Genomic DNA, 9,795 nt, shown 5'->3' with positions numbered 1-9,795 from the left:
TGGGTGACATGTCCGGTGAGTATGCCGGGCATGCAGGAACTGGGACATTTTCAGCTTCCAAGAATTGTGTACAGATCCTTGCAACATGGGGCCGTGCATTATCCTGCTGCAACATGAGGTGATGTTCTTGGATGTATGGCACAACAATGGGCCTCAGGATCTCGTCACGGTATCTCTGTGCATTCAAAATGCCATCAATAAAATGCACCTGTGTTCTTCGTCCATAACTGACGCCTGCCCATACCATAACCCCACCGCCACCATGGGCCACTCGATCCACAACATTGACATCAGAAAACCGCTCACCCACACGACGCCACACACGCTGTCTGCCATCTGCCCTGGACAGTGTGAACCGGGATTCATCCATGAAGAGAACACCTCTCCAACGTGCCAAACGCCAGCGAATGTGAGCATTTGCCCACTCAAGTCGGTTACGACGACGAACTGGAGTCAGGTCGAGACCCCGATGAGGACGACGAGCATGCAGATGAGCTTCCCTGAGACGGTTTCTGACAGTTTGTGCAGAAATTCTTTGGTTATGCAAACCGATTGTTTCAGCAGCTGTCCGAGTGGCTGGTCTCAGACGATCTTGGAGGTGAACATGCTGGATGTGGAGGTCCTGGGCTGGTGTGGTTACACGTGGTCTGTGGTTGTGTGGCTGGTTGGATGTACTGCCAAATTCTCTGAAACGCCTTTGGAGATGGCTTATGGTAGAGAAATGAACATTCAATACACGAGCAACAGCTCTAGTTGACATTCCAGCTGTCAGTATGTCAACTGCACACTCCCTCAAATCTTGCGACATCTGTGGCATTGTGCTGTGTGATAAAACTGCAGCTTTCAGAGTGGCCTTTTATTGTGGGCAGTCTAAGGCACACCTGTGCACTAATCATGGTGTCTAATCAGCATCTTGATATGGCACACCTGTGAGGTGGGATGGATTATCTCAGCAAAGGAGAAGTGCTCACTATCACAGATTTAGACTGGTTTGTGAACAATATTTGAGGGAAATGGTGATATTGTGTATGTGGAAAAAGTTTTAGATCTTTGAGTTCATCTCATACAAAATGAGAGCAAAACCAAAAGTGTTGCGTTTATATTTTTGTTGAGTGTATATATACTAGCCAACACATATCCAAGTACCACTACTGCTACTACTACTATGCTACTGCTACTGTTACTTGCAAAAAGGAAAACAAGAGTATAGAAAAGAAAACAATAGAAAATAATTATCTTTCACTGTTTTGATTGCCAAACAAATAAATCCTGACAAATACAATAGGGTCATCAACCTTTTACACACTTGCCAATGACACAGCACAAAAGTGTCTCTCCCCTTAACTACTACTACTGATACTTGCAAAAATGAAGAGGTAAAATGTTCAAAGGAACTACTGCTACTACCACTACAATTACTACTACAACTACTAAAAAGTCCTCAATAACCCATGTTTTGCCTCATATGTCTAGGTATATGTGTTGACTCAATTCTGATGTGCTGTTGTGTCAGATCCCGCTTCATATAAGACCAGCTCTCCGTCTCTGGGGTCCGACCCTCGTGTCTCCGCGGGTATTACCCGGCGGGGCTGCACAAAGGCTGTTTAAGCTGGTGGCGAGGAGATTCGTCTAGCCGCTCACTGCCTCCATCCGGACGTCCACCCCGCTGACGCTGATCTCGCACCCCGGTCGAATAGCCTCCTTCTGGAACCAGGATACGAGCCGGCCACGCCCGTTAACGGCAGCTCTCCTCTTATGGATCAGGGCTCTTGGAATGTTGCTAGATTTTAATTTTAGTGACTCGTACAGCGAGTCCCCAGGATGCGTTAATTTCGTTAAAAACCAGACTAACCTTTTAGAACACTTTTTGATGTCATACACCCAAAAAACTTTTAACTTTTACACCTTAAGAAGAATCAATAAATCCAATGTCCGAGCCTTAACACTTTAACTGCATGCTTGGAAATTTATTGCAGGTTTTGCAAGTGCTGACAACATAATCAAAATCGGTTATATGATGATAATTTCACAACAGTAATTCAAATATAATCAGAATAATGATTGGCAGAGATTTTTGTTTTTGATTCAATAATGCTATCTGATCTTACTCTGACTGGACTGGATTAACTTCTCAACAAATTTTCTAGGAGTGAGGGAAGGAGGTTTTTTGATGTTAAAAATCCCCAGTTCGATGAACTTGGTCTCCTCTTCATCAGCTTTTAGTTGTTAGCTGACCACGATCCTTGTGATGTTGTAATCCTTCAGGAAATAATCCACATCAGAGTTTATATCCTTCAGGAAATAAATCCACATAAGAGTTTATTCCTTCTTCAGTCAACCAAAAGTTGATCTAATCCATTCTGGAAAGATGTGATGCTCCATGAGAGAGAAAACGTTGAAACTTCCCCACTCAGACTTAAGGCCAGTGATTATTCTCCAATGCTCTGCTACTCCATGACTGGACGGCCTGAGTAGGAGTTGAAAACTCTCTCAAATAATCTCTTATGTCTCCAATCCTCTCGCTCCTCGATTCCAATTGCAGCTCACAAGATGGTCAAGTCTTGTGATCTCCTCGTAGCAGCGGAGAAGTGACAACAGCACCTCTCCCTGGAAGAATAACCCCGTTTCCTGTTGTTGTCTAGTTTTTATATGAAACTCTTGTTGATGCTCAGTTGATCTTGGTTACCTTAGGGATAATGGTGATTCAAAACCCCCTCCCATACTCCTCTCTTTTACTGGAAGCCATCTGGAGAACTCATGTCCTGGCTGTCAGTAAATCTATTGTGCAAGTTTCCTGTTTTTCTGAACACATCTTTTCCGAGAAACACATCTTTTCTAAATCATGTTACATCAATCACATTTAATCATATTTAATCATTTCATTTCAACTCTTTTTCACATAAAAGCAATTCATATGATCATATACAACATTTCATTCATTATTATTCATTTCATATCTTGTTACATCTTATTGTTCTGAACAGCTGTTTTTATTATCAGCTCTTCTGGCCTCGCTTGCAACATCATTAACTTCCTTTTCTGTCTCTGCCTCTGCACAAAAACAACTTTTCCTCAGTTCCTTTTTTCTCTATAGCTGCACCCTTTATGAAAAACAACACATTCCTCTTTCTTGTGACTGCATGAAAAACAACTCATATAATCATTCATTTTACTTATTTGTAACATACATTTTCTAATCAACTCTTACTGTTATTACATTAATAGTTCATTTGATCATACTTTGTCATTTTAAAATCATCTTAGACATATTCCATCATCTTCACCACTGAGTTCATCCCGTGGGCCTCTCCATCTGCAATGGAAAAGTCCGGTATGACCTCACTTACTCCAGGAAAGTACCAAACACTGTTCAGTTTATTCCAACAACGTGTGTATTAATCCAATGGCACGTATTATATTCCAAGATGAAAACAAGCTGAAAGCAAGCTTAAAGTCATCTTTCTTGACAGTTGGGACAGAAGAGAAACACGCACATACAGTTGTCTCTTAGTAGACAGGCAGGCAGGCAGGCAGGCAGGCAGGCAGGCAGGCAGGCAGGCAGGCAGGCAGGCAGGCAGGCAGGCAGGCAGGCAGATAGATAGATAGATAGATAGATAGATAGATAGATAGATAGATAGATAGATAGATCGATAGATAGATCGATAGATCGATAGATCGATAGATAGATCGATCGATCGATCGATCGATCCTTACTGGATATTCTGTGGCAATCCCAGGCAAAAGGGGGAGAAGATGAAAGAACTTACCACTCATGGAGAGAGTGTCTATTAATGTTAATGGTTGATGGGCCAGGTGGGCAAGAATATTCATGAGTGTGAAGCTATAAGGCCTTTTAGCCCTGGTACAGATGTTCCTCTCCTTTTTTCCAATGGCAAGAGAAAAAAAAACAAGCTGTGAGAGAGGTAGTGAGGGGGCCACAATGATGCTGGAGGCTCTGCAGATGTGACATTGGATGAAGATCTCCAGCAGGGAGGGGATAGTTGGTCCATTTGGAGGTGATGCTTTATTCACAACTGCAAAAACATGTGCATAATTTAACTGGTGGAGAATAAGCCTTCAAAGGAATCTCAAAGTTGACACCAAGATACAGAGATGCAGCCTTTGGCACTGAATGTACAAGTTGAGAGCATTCCTAACAGGGCTTGATGACTTTCAGCATGTTTAAAACCAAGTTGGGTCGTACTTAAAGTGTTCTTTACACAAGTGATCAGCATGACATCATTATGTTGACCTTTTCCTCATATCAGGCTCCAGATAAAATACAATCTATCAGTCATGTTCATTTCAAGCAAATACATGAATATATGTCTTTATCAAATAGCAAAGAGTTCTGCCGAATGACACAAAGACCTGCACTGCAAAAACACTCAGGAACAGACATTCGTGTGTATGTGTGTGTGTGTGTGTGTGTGTGTGTGTGTGTGTGTGTGTGTGTGTGTGTGTGTGTGCAATGTGCTGTTACAATGCAAAAGAAAAGACGTTCATGTCTGTGAGTGTGCACTGTTATGGCACAAATGTCCACAGTAGAGGAACAATATGAACAGAAAATGACTAAATGCACTGTGAGCTGATTTAAAACTTAACTTACTGCTTCATTCCTACAGCTGGCACTTGGTCGGGAGTTTTAAAATGTCGAAAAATTTGAACGAATGCCGCTGAAAACCTCAATTCGTACCTATTTCGGAAGTTGACCAATGTGATCGTGGTGTTGTTTCAGTGCTGTGCACACCTGAGGAGAGAGTTGCTGCACAAAACGTCTGGCCGGAGCTGCCGCATTCTGTCCATGAACTCTGAAGGGCTTGCAGTGGGTGGGATCACGAGCTTCTGCTTGCAGCTTCTCCAGGACTCCAGCCCTTCAGAGCCCTGCCCCAGCACCGAGTTCTGGAACGCAGAGATGCAAACACACTCAGCTCCAGTGGCTCCAGGTGTGTTTCGTTTAAAGCGTCAAGATCAATGTTAGCTTAGGTTTCATTTTGTTCCTCTTTCATCCCTTTTGCACTGTTGGTTTGCAGGCTATTGATAAAGCTAGTAGGTGATAAAGCTCGTTCGTCCACCTTTTCTCAGCAATTTATGATTTTTTTTTTCCTTTTTCCCTTTGTTCAGGAATCGTCGTATGCCATGTGACTGGGCCTTAACAAGAAAGAAGAAAAGTCCCAAACAGCTGACTGAGCTCTGAAAAGAGACTCAAACAAAACAGTCTGTCTTCTGATCACAAAACATGGTTCTGGTGGGTCTGTAGCTGAGAAAATCCATGAAAGGAGCCCATCCAGAGGGAGAAGCCACCTGCAGGCCCGCCAGTCCTTGTCTTCCGGAGAGTGGGAAGTGACAGAGCAACTGCTCCCCCTGCCAGATTGCAAGCTTATTTCCCTCTCTTCTCACCCAAAGTTATAGTGTGGCATAAATCTGTCCCAAGATGCCTTGCATCTGCAGGGGTGTATCTCAGAACCACCAGAGATGGAAAGTATGGAAGCACATTGCATTCACTTGATTAAAACGAGGAACGATCTTGTAATTATGAGAAAAATATCTTGTAATTACAAAATCAGGATCCCATAATTGCGAGATACAATGAAGAAAAATAAAAAGCTCTTGTCACATGTAAATCCTTGCAAATCAGTAGGCAGTGGTGGCGCTATTGCAGTTAATCTGCTATTACTGTCTTCTTACTGATGTTTCTTAAAAATTAGGATGGTATTAATATTAGTATGTCAACAATGCGCAGGAATCTCAAGTTGTTAGGATTGTTCAGGTGGAAAGCCCAGTCTGACGTGCTGGATGTCGCTCTCTTTCTGCAGGAGTAGTTGAACCAATACAGGATGCTTCATGGATACAATTTCATGCAATTGAAATGCATCCAAGCTGGTTTTGTAATGTCTCAGAGAACTGTGTACCACCTGCTAAAAATCCTAGCGCATCAAGGAGTACAGCTGAGGCAATGGAACAATTTAAGATGATGTCTGTATATAAACCCAGACCCCAACCTCTTATGGCATCCCAATTCATTCGACAAACTGAAACCACATGGACTATGTATTAACGGTGCCGTTGATGGATTTTCGAATATTGTCATGTGGCTGCATACTTACTCCACAAATAGCAACCCCAGAGTTATTTCTGGTTACTTCATTGATGAAGTAAAAGACAATAGCAGCACTCCCATATGAATCAGGGAAGACCTGGGCACTGAGAGCTGCTCAGTGGAGAAATGCAGATCTTTTCTCATAATTGCAAGATCCTGATCTCATAATTACAAGATCTTTTCTCTTAATTCCAAGATCATTTTCTCCTAATTACAAGATAAGGTGCCTAACTCTCTTTATCTAGTGAATGCATTGTGCTTCTGTAAGATAGAAAAAAATGTTTTGTTCTCAAGAAATGCCATAATGTGTTTTTTTACTTGAAGACCACACTTTGAATGAAGATAGACTTTTTTTCTTTATTTGGAATAAACCTTATTTGACCTTATTTGGAAGTACAAGGACAGCTGTTTTATGAAGAAGGAAAAAAAATAGTGGTGAAATATTTTATAAATGTACTAAAAAAGGAGTTTAGTTTAAATGACGCTGTATGTTCACCTCACATATATATATATCTGTTCGGTGGCTGAAAGAAGCAGTTTCCTCACATTTTGTGCCCTTATAGTGACATCAATTAGCACATTAGCTGTGCTCCTCTACACTGTGTGCATTATAAATGAATACGGTGATTTAATCCATTTCCTTCTTGCATGAAGTGATAAAAGTGACTTATACTGTGTGTGTGACTCATATGTTTTGTTTTTTTTTTCCTTTAAAGAGGCATATTTTTTACCAATGTGACTTATACTTAGAAAAAATACGGTAACCATATGGGGTTCAAGGGTTTGTTCTTTATTTTACCATACTTTCCCTTTCAAGCTAGTTTATTTAACCCTCTGGACTCTTGGGTATAACTTGGTGTTTTTGACTACTTTTGGTTTTACCTTCATAATTTACCTTAAAAACTATTTACCTAGCCTTTTTTGGTGTAATTTTTTTTTTCAGCACAACCTCACCTGTGTGACTTTACAGTTTTTCTTTCATTCTGACATACTGCATTAAAAACAGTGACCCTAAATTCACCCCAAATCCTAAAATTCAAATCAGAAAAAAGTTTTTTTTTTACAGTGAAAACCAGAAATATGTTTAAGAAACCATTTTTATAACCTAGAATGCAAATAGAAATTGTAAATTTCAAAAACATATGTAAAAATGTACCATAAACAATGTTATATACAACAATTCACATTAAAATGCATGACATGCTTCAAGTGTTTTTGTGGCAATTTACATGTAATAAGATGCCACCATGGGTGTAGCATCAAATTCTGGGCCTTAGGTACTAGCCATATTGCACCCCCCCTCCACTGTTAGGTTCTTTTTTATTAACAGAAACACCAAATTTCTAGTGCATAGTCAAACCAGGTCTAAATCATGTATATCTTACAACACACCTGGGAGTCAAAACCCTTTGTAAAGTTGGGGGAGCAATATTGAGTTGGGGGGTCTGGAGGACCAAATTGCACCATTTTCTAGAAAAATGGTGCAATTTGGTGCATTTCCATGCATTTTAACAGACATATACCCCAATGTTAACTTTACAAATTAGGGTTAGGATGAGGGTTAGGGATATAAGATCTACAGTCACAGTAAACTATCTAATTTAACACAATTTTCCAAAATAAGTAATTAAGTAAAAGTAAGTGTAATTCATGGCTTAACAGTGTATAATTCCCTTTGTGAAAGAAAAAATACATAATACAATATTCTGATGTCCCTGGGTTAAAGCCAAACCAGCTGTCTGGGCTGATAGTCAGGGGCCGGGGTCCAGTGCTGGTCGGCATGGGGTTGGGTCCGAGTCCGGTTTCTGAGAAGGGGGGAACGAGCAGTCTTCCACACCCGACGACACCTCCTGAGGTGGAGTTGCACCAATGGGATGGCAATGTCAGTTTCTTGAGAGGGAAATAATGAACATAGATAATATCAATATCTCTGTTCTTCAAAATGTGAGGAAAGTGTCCCCAAAAACTCCACCAAGCGGTCGAAGCTGCAGAGGAGACCTTCATCCATCCATCCATCCATCCATTTTCTTCCGCTTTATCCGGAGTCGGGTCGCAGGGGCAGCAGCTCAAGCAAAGCCGCCCAGACCTCCCGAACCATACACACCTCCCCCAGCTCCTCTGGGGGAACCCCAAGGCGTTCCCAAGCCAGCCGAGAGATGTAATTCTTCCAGCGTGTCCTGGGTCTTCCCCGGGGCCTCCTCCCAATGGGACGTGCCCGGAACACCTCTCCAGCGAGGCGTCCAGGGGGCATCCGGAAAAGATGCCCGAGCCACCTCAACTAACTCCTTTCGACATGGAGGAGCAGCGGCTCGACTCCGAGCTCCTCCCGAGTGACCGAGCTCCTCACCCTATCTCTAAGGGAGCGCCCAGCCACCCTGCAGAGGAAACTCATCTCGGCCGCTTGTACCCGCGATCTCGTTCTTTCGGTCATGAGCCAAATCTCATGACCATAGGTGAGGATCGGAACGTAGATCGATCGGTAAATCAAGAGCTTTGCCCCCCTACTCAGCTCTCTCTTCAACACGACGGTCCGATACAGCGACCGCATCACTGCAGATGCTGCACCGATCCATCTATCAATCTCACGCAGGAGACCTTCATTTGGTTAAAATTCCCGAGAGACCACTTCACCTGTCATCTCTTACTGCACAACTGCACCTGCTGCTATACTTTTAAATAAAGCAAAGGCTCTTTAAACAGCAACTATTTTATTATTTGACCAAACTGTTTCCTTTTATATTTTAAGAATATACTCATTATATTCATTATTTTAACATTAGATTCATTAAACATATTCATGAGTCAAAGTTCAGTTAAAAAGACACTTGCACAGGTAGAAGAAGCCCCACCCCTACTGTACACAATTTCAAAGCATTCACAATCACTAGAATAGTCAAATTTATATATTAGTAAATACGCTGTCCTGAATTCAACATTAAATGGAATCACGTAGTCAGCAAAGATGTAATTTAATGTTGAAATCACTAAAAATATTTTTTCATCATGAGGTTTATGTTACATTTTTGAAATCCTAATGAATAGACACACTGCAATCATTGACTACGTTTACATGCAGCCAATAACCCTTTCATAACCCTTTCATAACCGGAATATTAGCAATAACCCGGTTGCGCACGGCCATGTAAACACCCGCAAAAACCAGAATATGCTCATATTCTGGTTTTTAAAAACCCAAAGACTCCTGGGTTACTCCTTTTCTAACCCGAATATCAGGTCATATAAACACGCATCGGGATATCCCCATAGAAAGGAACATTATTTTGTGTTCTGCGCATGTCCTATCCGCAAGGAATCTTGGTCTTGTGAGTACGGCAACTACTTGTATGTGGCGCGCACAACCCTCCGGACACCACAGAAGCAGAGATAAACAGCGCATTGTGTTCTGTGTCCTTATCAGGCGGCCCGGTCGCTGGCACCGGTCTGCATATCACCGCGATTGCCCTCACTGCCTCCGATGCGCTTACCGTGTCTGCGGGCTCAGTAAATGTGCAGCGGGCCACACACACTGCCCCCCCCCCCCCCCCCCCCCCGCTGTGTGGACCTGTGCCAAATCTGGCAACAGGTCCAGAGAATACGCTCGCTGCTTTGATGCGGAGGCAGCCCGCAGGAGAGAAAAGTGAGAAAAATGTTAATGCCTGTTTGAGAAAAGTGTGTAGTGAGGGGTTTTACATGAA

Source organism: Thalassophryne amazonica, chromosome 4 (assembly GCF_902500255.1).
Source record: "Thalassophryne amazonica chromosome 4, fThaAma1.1, whole genome shotgun sequence".
In the NCBI taxonomy this organism is placed as follows: Eukaryota; Metazoa; Chordata; class Actinopteri; order Batrachoidiformes; family Batrachoididae; genus Thalassophryne; species Thalassophryne amazonica.
Note: the sequence above shows the minus strand (reverse complement) of the source record.